This window comes from Galeopterus variegatus, unplaced genomic scaffold, assembly GCF_000696425.1.
Source record: "Galeopterus variegatus unplaced genomic scaffold, G_variegatus-3.0.2 Scaffold5488, whole genome shotgun sequence".
Classification (NCBI taxonomy): domain Eukaryota; kingdom Metazoa; phylum Chordata; class Mammalia; order Dermoptera; family Cynocephalidae; genus Galeopterus; species Galeopterus variegatus.
This window is the reverse complement of record NW_007731599.1, coordinates 114,534-124,381: the sequence shown is the minus strand read 5'-3', so window position 1 is coordinate 124,381 and position 9,848 is coordinate 114,534. Positions and strand designations below refer to the sequence as shown.

Here is a 9,848-nt window from a genome sequence, read left to right as displayed (position 1 = left end):
TCCCTGATCTTCTGTCCTCTGTCCTCTCTCTGTCACCCTGAGCCTGTGGGGCTGAAAGACCTTCATCAGTCACTCCACTCTACTGCTCACAAAGCTCTTTCTCACTCCTCCTTTCTGGCACGTCCCGGAGGCCTCCGGGATCAGCATTAGGAGGTTATCCTCCCAGTTTGCAGATTTGGAGGCTGAGGCTCTGACTGCTAGTGCCAGGCTCCCATTTCTGGTACTTTGCCTTCCACGTACTCGCCATGATTTCTTCCCGAGATGCTCGCCGACCACCTGATCCGGTCAGGGTCGGGGAAGTAGCACCTCGGACAGCTCCGGCAAGGTGCAGGAGCTGCAGCGCCTTCCCTCTCGCGATCGCAGGAGGAGCGGCCCTAGGAGTGGAGCGGGAGTCTCGCGAGAGCGGCTGCTGCAGAAGGTGGAGGCGCGGGCGCGCGAGGAGCGGGCCCCAGGCGCACGCGCGCTCCCCGCCCCCAGCCCCGGAGCGGCTCCGGGCCGGCTCCGCGCCGCATAGCTCGGTGCATCGCTCTATGCATCGCAGCCCCGCGCAGCGCAGCGCAGCGCAGCGGCCTTTCGACAGCCGAGCGGCTGCGGCTGGTGAGTCCCGGGGCTGAGGGCTGCGAGGAGGCGGGCCTTGCTAGGAAGCGGGGGTCACCTGCTCCCGCTTTGTACTCCCCTACGCTCACCTTCGAATGCATGGAGTAGGCTGAGCTGTTGGAGAGGTGGGGAGTCGAGGTGACCTTCGTGTTTGGGGCGGGAGAAGAGCGCTCGGGGCTTCCCCAGGCCCCTTCTCCCCATCATTCCCGTCCTCAGCTCCCGCAGAGGGAACCTGGGACTTGGGTGACGTCAGACTCCTGGATTCTGGGTCCTCCATTCCCCCCATCCCCACCTGGCGTTCCCTGGAAACTGGCCTCCTCCCCCTGGGGATGGCGCACGCGGCGGGGGATGAGGGCGACTGGAAGCGGGTGGCTGTGGCCTCCTTTGGGTCCTTCCTCACAACAGGCGCCTGCAAGTGAACCCAGGTTGTACCCCGCTTCACCTCCCCGGGGCGGCCGACCTTTGGACGGTGGGTCCGAGCCGCCTCAGGGTTGCGGACGGATGGGTGCACTGGCTTGGGCCTGGACTCCACCAGGGCTTTGGGTGGCGAGTTGCGGGCGCCAGATGCAGCTCATTCCAAAGCTGGCAGGAGTCGGTCACGAGGATGGAGGTTAGGTATTTGGGAACCGATCCCTGTCCCTGCCTCGGAGAGCTCCTGGTCGGGGGGACCCAAGTGAGACGGACCGAGAATTCGCCACCACAGGCCATTTAAACCCGTAATGTCCCAGCGTCCCGATGGGAAGATCAGCGAGGGCCTGGCAGACTTTCCAATGGACATAGGGAGAAAGGGAGGCAAGAGCCAGTGAATAGGAGACTTTATGGAGGAGCTGAGATTTGGGGGGGAGGAGAGGCAAGAGGGCATTCCAGGGGAATGATATAGACAAAGGCTTGGACGTCGGAATTACGCATAGCTGTTGGGGGGCTCGGCCTGTGAACTCAGCCATGTGACTGTGCCCACGGGGTGGAGCAGCCTGAAGAATTTTGCAACCTGTGCCCTACCGTTCTGCCTCCACGGGGCAGGGCTCTGAAAGAGGGAGATGGTTCTTGCAGAGGCAGGACTGGCAGAGAGATTTTGTTGGGGCTATGCAGGTCTTGCTAGTTTAGGTTTGATCCGAGCTTGGTAAGCATGAGGGCAAAGTTTCCACAGCTGAGAGAATAATGTCTCTGGTGAATGGACCACAGAAAGAGGGTCTTAGGTTTAGCAAACCCCATGGAGAGTTAGTGGGTCCTGGGATGGTAGTTCTGGATAGAGGCCTTGTGCTCTGCGTGGCTGTTTCTTTAACCCTCTCCCTGGATAGCCGCCTCTGAACAAGTTGATTCCCCTCTCTGGGCGTCCCTTTGCCAGCAACTTTCTCTAGGAATGAAATAATAGCACTAAGTAGTGACGTCCCTTGAGGAAGCTCCTTGTTCTAGTTTAAAGCATCTCTCCCAGTTCTTCTTCCTCTCGCTTTTCCTTTCCTCCCCCCTCCCTCTTCTTCCCTCTCCTTGGCTCTCCCTGTCCCTGCCCCCTCCCCACAGCATTTCCTCCACAGCATGCACTTCCTTCTCTGCTGCCAGTCTGGAGTCTCTGAAGGTTTCCTGGAGGAAGTGTGGTAGAGTGGGGTTGATAGAAGCTGTGGGCTTAGCCTGATTGGGGGAGGGCATCAATTGCCCCACTCTTACCCCTTGGGAGGGTGCCCAAGTCTTAAGCAAGAAGATGGATTAACTATGCTCTGTGCTGGGTCCCTCCTGGAAACTCCATCTGAGAGGGATTGGGAAAGACACTTGGATGAGAATGAGTGAGTACTTAGTGCCCAATGACGGTTCAGAATTTATGCAGTGGGTTGCAGAGCAGGGATTTCTGGAAAGGCTTCCCAGAAAAGGTGGGATGTGAGACTTAGAGGAGCTGAAAGGTCCGCCATTGTAGGGGCACTGGAAGCAGAGGGGGTGGCTAGACCTTATCTCCTGCATGAAGCTGGGTGTGAAGGAAGCAAGCCAGCCTGTGGTGGAGAAGTAAAGGGTGGCAGGGAGGGAGGTTTGGAGCTGTTTGGCTCAAAGTCTTGAATGCTGGGCACAGGATCCGTAGGAGGCTACTGAAGAGTCATCACCAGGACAGTGGTAGCATGGCCAGGAGAGTGCTGTTTTCTGAGGATGATTCATAGTTCTGGGATTTCAGAGCTGGAAGTGGATAAGACCAGAAATGTAGTAGGAGGGGGAAACTTCCATCTTAGCAGAAAGAAAATGACCATTTCTGTGCTAGGGATGAGGGGCTTTTGCTTGTGAACAGGGAGCACTGGAACTAGCCTTAGGACTATGGCATGATCTGAGGCCAGGCTTCACTCCCTTATGTCTGCCACGGACCTCACTCTCTCCACTGTGTGAGCTTCTGAGCTTCTGTCCACTTAGCTTCATAATAAGGAGTGGAATAAATTATAGTCAAGGTTTCTTGAATAAAATTCAGGTAGTATTTGCTCTCTTACTGATATCTTTTTTATTTTTTATTTTTTTGCAGCTGGCTAGTAAGGGGAACCAAACCCATGACCTTAGTGTTACAAGCTGCACTCTATATCTTACTGATATCTGAAGAGGTGTTTCCTTAGGCATCTTTGGGGGGAGATATTTTTTATTTTTTTGCAGCTGGCTAGTAAGGGGAACCAAACCCATGACCTTAGTGTTACAAGATGCACTCTATATCTTACTGATATCTGAAGAGGTGTTTCCTTAGGCATCTTTGGGGGGAGATGTAGCATGACTCCCCTCTTCCCCCTGCCTTAAGAAAGACTCTCAATTGAAGAGCAATTGCTACTTCTGTTTTTCAGTTGAAGAACTTTGGTTTGTAGAGGCCAGTGATTTCTGTCTGGCCCCCTTCCCCAAGTAGAAAGACTATCCCTGAAATAAGGGCAGAGAAGCCTGGAGCCTTCCATTTCTGACTCCGACCTTCTATAGCACTTTCAAGCCCTAAATTCTGCTCTAACCTTTATATACAACTAGGGTAGCTTTGCCCTGTGCTCTGGCTTCTCCTGCTCTGAATCATCGATGCTTTGCTACACTGACTTCTCTGTAACCTTGGGCATACCTTTGATGGACTGCCTAGGACCAGGGACAGGGGTCAGGCTGGAGTCAGGGTTAGGGAAGAGTCTCCTCCTTTGAGGCTTGTATAATCTAGTTATTGCCTCCCCTCCCCCCACTTCTTTTCCTTGTTTTCATGGAGGACTTTAGTGCTGGACCACAGTCTCCCATGTACATGTCATTGCCTCTTGGGAGGCAGTGCCTCTAGCAGCCACCCTTTCTACCAGCCACACCTGTGTCTTGTTATCATTGGCATGTGGCCAACTCTGAAACCTTAAACTCCAGTATCCTTCTCTGACCACAGTCCAAGTTCTGCTTTACTGCTGTGTTACCACAAGGAGACCTCTAGTTCTCTGACACCTCCATTTTATCTGTCCCATAAGTATTGCCCCTTCTGCATCCTTCCTGGGCTCCAGGCCCTCAACTACTGTGCCACTTGGCCTGTGTGTCCCACCCCAGCAGCAGACTCCCCAATTCTGAATTCTGTACTCAGAATGTGGAAAGCTTCTGGGAGACCATCACATACCAGGGCAGTCTGATTCCGTCTGCTTCTGTGCTGGGTCTCCAGTCTCTACTGTCCCTCTATCACTTCTAGAAACCCTTTTCCCTGTTCCTATCAGCTCCCTATTCCAATGACTGGAATGTATTTCAGTATTCCAAACTGGACTACTCTCCCAAAGCTCTTTACTCACATAGAGAGTGGTTGGGGTGTATATGTGGAAGGTGGAACCACACCTATGTTTCCCCACTTCTCTTGAAGCCCTGTAGAAGGAGGTTTCTAGTCTGATTTGTCTGTTCTGTGCTATCGATGCCAACCCTTCTTGTCTCCCAAGGTACCATCATCCTCAGTTATTTCCCCCTTTATAATACCTTCAGCCTCTCTGCTGTTTTCCTTAACAACTTCCTCCCAGCTTATAAGTATGCTCAAGTCTCCTATCCCGGAAAAACCTTTCTAACGCCGTGTCCTCCTCTAGAGGCTGCCATTTTAAACCTATAACTTTGTCTTACTACAAAAGGGTAGATGGTCATTGTAGAAATTTTAGAAAATAAAGATAAAAAGAAAGAAAACAAGTAATTTATCTCATTATCAAGAGACAACTACTATTAATCTTTTGGTGTATGGTGTTTCAATGTTGTCACTGATATCTTGTGTGTATATATTAAAATTTCAGCCAAGCTTTTTGAGAAACTAGTTTGTTATATGTGTCCCTTCCTCTTTTCCCCCATATTTTCCTAATTTCTTTGCAGCTTGGTTTCTACCTTCACCTCCTTGAAGTCGTGATGTCTTAATTGGTAAATCAGCCTGTGTTACACCTGACTGCTCCATGGACATTATTAACCCAGTTGACCAGTCACTAAAAAGACTGAGATAGATCAAAAAAAATTTTTGTGAGACATTGTTGAGTGGAAAAAACAGGTTATACAACAGCATGTATAGAATGATTTCATTTTTGTCATGTATGCTTATATACACGTTAAAAATGAAAAACAAGGGGGCTGACTGGTTAGTGTAGTTGGTTAGAGTGCAGTGTTGATAACACCAAAGTCAAGAGTTTGGATCCTTGTACAGTCCAGCTGCCAAAAGAAAGAAAGAAAGAAAAAAGCCTCTGCTGTGCATTAGATGTGTCCCCCCAAAGTTCATGTACTAGAAACTTGACCCCAATTGTAACAGTGTTAAGAGGGTGGGAAATCCAATTATGTTATTTGAAAGATGGGCCTTAGTGAACAGATTGATCCATTCATGGCTAAATGAATTGGTTTATTGGGTGGTCATGGGCATGTTTTTGTTGACTTTATAAGGAGAGTGAATGAGCAGGTTATTTCTCTTAGCCCATTCTCGCCACGTGATACCCTGGTCACCCTGGGATTCTGTGAAGAGTTCCCACCAAGAAGAAGGTCCTCACCAGATGTTTTCCCTGTACTTTGGACTTCCTGGTCTCTGAGACTGTAAGAAATAAACCTCTTTTCCTTATACACTACCCAGTTTCAGATATTTTGTTATAAGCAGCAGAAACAGACTAATACACCATCCTCCAAAACCTGAAGGTCAGACTGTTAAAGGGGTGGCCTGTGAGAAGGTGGATTTTGAAAAGACTTTTCTATTTTATGCACCTTGATTTTTTTTTTTAACTTGCAGATATTTTTATACATAGCTAAAAAAGCAACATATTTTTATCTTATTAAAAAAAACTGGGCTGGCCAGTTAGCTCAGTTGGTTAGAGTGCAGTGTTGATAACACCAAGGTCAAGTGTCCAGATCCCCGCACCAGCCAGCTGCCAAAAAACAAACAACGGGCCGAGCCCGTGGAGCACTTGGGAGAGTGCAGCACTGGGAGCGCAGTGACGCTCCCGCCGCGGGTTCGGATCCTATATAGGAATGGCCAGTGCGCTCACTGGCTGAGCGCGGTGTGGGCGACACCACACCAAAGGTTGCGATCCCCTTACTGGTCACGAAAAAAGACAAAAAACAAACAAAACCTTTAAGGTTATATTTTATTTATTTATTTGTTTGTTTGTTTGTTTATTTGATAAGATGACTGGTAAGGGGATCTTAACCCTTGACTTGGTGTTGTCAGCACCATGCTCTCCCAAGTGAGCCACAGGCCGGCCCCAGAGGTTATATTTTTTTAAAAGAAGAAGAATAATAGTATCCTTCGGTGGCTCCTGTGGCTCTGAGGATAGAGTCCAAATCCAGCCCATGGCCTTCGAGGCCAGGGTAACACGGCCCCGTATCCACCTTTCTTATCTTATTTTTGCCTTTCCTTCCTTCCTTCCACTTTGAGCTTCATCCTCACTCTGCCTCTTTATGTTCCTTGAATATGCAATGCTAAGCCTCTTCCGATCTTCACACCTACTTTCCTGACTCACTCTTTCTCTGGCTAATTCTTATTCATCCTTCGGGATTCAGCTCTCATATCGCCTCCTCTATGAAGCTTTCCCTGGCTCTTCTAAGCCAGACCAGGGAGGCGTTCCTCCGTGTTCCACAGCGTTCTGTATCCGCTCTCCCAGAGCACTTAGGCTGTGTTGTAATTGCTGGTTGATTTTGTTGGGTTCCCAACTTTTACTTCCTGCCTCTCAACTCCAGCTTGTCTTCTGTATCCCAGAGAAAATTGAGGCAGACACATGGGATTCTCTCACTGTCCATTCCAGGGCCTCAAACCTGCTTGCATCCACTTGCATCCTGTTCTCCTTCCCTGTTCATCTTCTTGCACAGGAGCCTCTGTGTCTCCCCTTTTCAGGGACTTTCTCTATTAGTTAACCTCTGGCTCTACTGTAATTGCAACTTTTCTCTGCGTTTGTAGCTTATTTCCAACTTAACCCCCAGCCACAGCCCTCCCTGGACTCTATATCCCACCCAGGTAGTCCCCTGTCTCTATTTTCCTCTTAGCCAGGCTTCTTCAAAGAGCTGTCTATACCTGCTCTCAGTTTACCTTTTCAGTCTGCTCTAATTTGACTGCTGCTGTTGCCACCAAAATAGTTCTTGCTGGGGTCACAGATGACTCGGTGCTGCTGAGTGTAATGAACAATTTTCAGTCCTGTACTTCTTACACTGGACTGCTCAGTGGCATCTGTCTTGTCTGTCCACTCTCTACTCCTGGCTTTGGATACTCCATGCTCTCTTGGTTTTCCTCCTGCCTCATCAGCTGCTCCTTCTCATTGTTTGCCAGCTCATCTTCTTCTGTGTGACCCCCCCCCCCGATTTATTTGTTTGAACAGGTAATACATTTACATAATTCATAATTCAAAAAGATGTCCCAGGCCGGCCAGTGGCTCACTCGGGAGAGTGCGGTGCTGATAACACCAAGGCCAAGGGTTCGGATCCTATATAGGGATGGCCGGTTCGCTCACTGGGTGAGCGGGGGGCTGACAACACCAAGCCAAGGGTTGAGATCCCCTTACCGGTCATCTTTTAAAAAAAAAAAAAAAAAAAAAAAAAATGTCCCAGGGCTAGCCAGTTAGCTCATTTGGTTAGAGGTGGTGCTGATAACACCAACGTCCAGGGTTCAGTCCCTGTACTGGCCAGCTATGAAATAAACAAAAGAACAAAAAAACCCAAAAAGATGTCCCACATTTTATCAATTCTAAGATGAACATTTTGATATTTCTGAAAACATTGTAATGTCTGTGTCTTAAGATCCCTAGCACCTTACCATTACAAGTTGATGGTGTTGGGCCAGCCCATGGCTCACTCGGGAGAGTGCGGTGCTGATAACACCAAGGCCACGGGTTTGGATCCTATATAGGGATGGCCGGTTAGCTCACTGGCTGAGCGTGGTGCTGACAACACCAAGTCAAGGGTTGAGATCCCCTTACCGGTCATCTTTTAAGAAAAAAAAAAAAAAAGATACCGGTCATCTTTAAAAACAAACAAACAAACAAACAAAAAAAACAAGTCGATGGTGTTTTTTTCTTTCTTTGGGTAAATTAAATAATGATCTACCTTAAAATCAATGGTGTCTTGGGCCAGCCTGGTGGCGCACTGGAGAGTGCGCCGCTTGGGAGAGTGGAGGCGCTCCCGCTGAGGGTTCGGATCCCATGTGGAGACCGGTTCCCGCTCACTGGCTGAGCACGGTGCGGGCGCGACACCGAAAGTTGCGATCCCGTTACCGGTCAGTAAAAAAAGACAAAAAGGAAAAAAAAAAAATCCATGGTGTCTGGGATTATATGAAAACAGAATAAAGATATATAATAAAAATTCTTCCTTTCACTTACTCCATGTCCATTCAATTCATTTGTCCCCCAGGGAGCCACAATTATTTTTTTCTTGATATCCTTGTGGAGATTCTTTGTGCGTGTATTACCAGAAACAAATATACATATTTCCCCCCAACTTCTTACTTTGAAAATTTTCAAAGCTATGGAAAAGTTTAAAGAATAGTGCAATGAACACCTGTATATCCTTCGCTTAGATTCATCAGTTGTTAACATTTTGCAGGATTTGTTTTATCTATATATGTACTGGATAAATAAAATTTTTTGCAGAACTATTTGAAAGTAAGTTGCTGATCAGACACTGCTTCTAAACACTTCCGCATATATCTCCTAAGAACAAAGACATACATAACCTCAGTACCCAAGAAATTTAACATTGAACAACAGTATCTACTATGTGGTCTGTGTTCAAATTTCTCTAGTTGTCCATTATAGCTGTGATCTCCAAAAATCCAGGAGCCACTAAAGGATTACCCATTGCATTTCTCTTCAGTCGCCTTTATTTTATTTTTATTTATTTATTTTTTTTGGCAGCTGGCTAGTACGGGGATCTGAACCCTTGACCTTTGTGTTATAGTACTGCAAACTCTAACCAACTGAGCTAACCATCCAGCGTAGTCTCCTTAATTTAGATGTGTCCCCATACCAATTTTTGTCTTTCATGACATTAACATTTGTCTTGTAGACTTTCCCACAATCTGGATTTATCAGATTGGTTTTTTTTTTTTAATTTTTCATAATTATTTTCAGATTAAAATTTATGGCAACAGTATTACATAGATGATCTCCTGTCCTTCTATGTGTATCACATCAGGAAGCACATAATGTCCTTTCATTCCATTATCAGAATGCGAAGTTTGATCACTTGGTCTGCCAGATCCTCTCATTGTAGAAGTAACCTTTTCTGGGCCGGCCCGTGGCTCACTCGGGAGAGTGTGGTGCTGACAACACCAAGGCCACGGGTTCGGATCCCATATAGGGATGGCCGGTTTGCTCACTGGGTGAGCGTGGTGCTGACAACACCAAGTCAAGGGTTAAGATCCCCTTACCGGTCATCTTTTTAAAAAAAAAAAAGAAGTAACCTTTTCTCTGTTGTGATTAATAAGTAGTCAGGGGCAGGGGGACACTCAGACTGTGTGACTCTTTAGCAGTCTTTCAAACAATGGTTTTAGTTGCCATTGATGATCCTTTCCTGTATTAGTTCTTATGCAGGGGTTGCAGGATGGTAATTTTTAAAGATTCTATCATTTCTTGTATATTAGAATTTCCCTTCTTCCTCTCCCTTTCTTTTGTATATTTTTGTGAACTTGTGCATTCTTTTCATTCATTGTGTTATAATCCATACTGGTATTGTTTGTATTTTTCTCCAATTTCTTATTTTATTTTATTTTATTTTCCTTTTTTTTGTCTTTTTTCGTGACCAGCAACGGATCGCAACCCTCAGTGTCGCGCCCGGACCGGACCGGGACCGGCAACGGGATCGCAACCCTC

The 9,848-nt window shown here is 47.4% G+C and overlaps 1 protein-coding gene across 2 annotated transcripts in view; it reads left to right on the top strand.

Annotated features, from left to right (window-relative positions):
• The first annotated feature begins 515 nt into the window (after positions 1-515).
• Positions 516-9,848, top strand: part of SCAMP5 (secretory carrier membrane protein 5) — a 21,734-nt gene continuing 12,401 nt past the window's right edge. The window contains exon 1 of one of the 2 annotated variants that reach the window (XM_008589498.1): positions 516-597. The gene's annotated coding sequence lies outside the window, so the exon portion shown is untranslated. Of the gene's footprint in view, positions 598-1,046; positions 1,067-9,848 lie in introns of those variants that run through there. The other variant, XM_008589499.1, reaches the window with a different exon arrangement.